The sequence below is a fragment of the Henckelia pumila genome, chromosome 2, assembly GCF_033568475.1.
Source record: "Henckelia pumila isolate YLH828 chromosome 2, ASM3356847v2, whole genome shotgun sequence".
NCBI lineage: Eukaryota > Viridiplantae > Streptophyta > Magnoliopsida > Lamiales > Gesneriaceae > Henckelia > Henckelia pumila.
Window position 1 is genome coordinate 92,380,660 of NC_133121.1, and position 997 is coordinate 92,381,656.

General features: G+C 40.9%; 1 non-coding gene across 1 annotated transcript; it reads right to left on the reverse strand.

Annotated features, from left to right (window-relative positions):
• Positions 1–407: 407 nt before the first annotated feature.
• Positions 408–514, reverse strand: LOC140885842 (small nucleolar RNA R71). Its single transcript, XR_012151255.1, has one exon. It is a non-coding gene; the product is annotated as a small nucleolar RNA R71 (small nucleolar RNA).
• Positions 515–997: the final 483 nt, after the last annotated feature.

Sequence of the window (997 nt, forward strand, 5' to 3'; positions counted from 1 at the left end):
AAGAAATGGAAGAAGAACAAGAACAAGAACAACCAGTTTACAGATCCATGATGGATCTCGCCTTACCAAACATCAAAAGTTCTAGACCAAGCATCATCAGGCCAACTGTAGCGACAAATCACTTTGAGATAACACCTGCTATTCTTCAAATGATTCAGAACACACTTCAATTTGGCGGGACTGTCATTGATGAACCCTATGTGCACCTCACAAATTTTCTGGAAATTTGTGATACATTCAAGATACAGGGAGTTTCTGATGACGCTATTCGTTTGCGTTTATTCCCTTTTTCACTACGAGATAAGGCGAAAGCATGGCTGACAAATTTACCTGCAGGTTCCATCATGACTTGGGATGATCTGGCAAAATCTTTCCTCACCAAATACTTTCCACCATGTAAGTCAATGAAACTAAGAACTGACATTACAACTTTTTCCCAAGGAGAACAGGAAACATTTTATGAAGCATGGGAGCGCTACAAAGATCTACTAAGGAGATGTCCACACGACCAATTACCAGATGGTCTTGTGGTACAAACTTTTTATTATGGTCTTTCTCACTCTAATCGTACAGTTAGATGCAGCTGCAGGTGGAAATTTACTGCGAAAATCGTCAGAGGATGGTTATGAATTAATTGAGGAAATGTCATCTAGTAGCTATCACCCTTTATCTGAAAGGAGTGCAGCCCGGAAATCTAATGGGATTCATCAGGTTGATGCATTCAGATCAGTGGCCGCTCAACTTGAAGTCATGAACAAGAGAATTGAGGAACTGAGTATAGGAAACTCTGTGATGCGAGTTCAAGAAGTATGGTGTGAAAAATGTGGTGCAGAACATTTTACGAAAGACTGTCAAACATTTTCTCAACCAGAGGGAGTTATGGCAAGTCACATGGGGAATCAAAATCGCCCAAGGAATGACCCATTCTCGAACTCCTATAATCCAGGGTGGAGACAACATCCAAATTTCTCGTGGAGTGGACAGAACAATAAGCCAT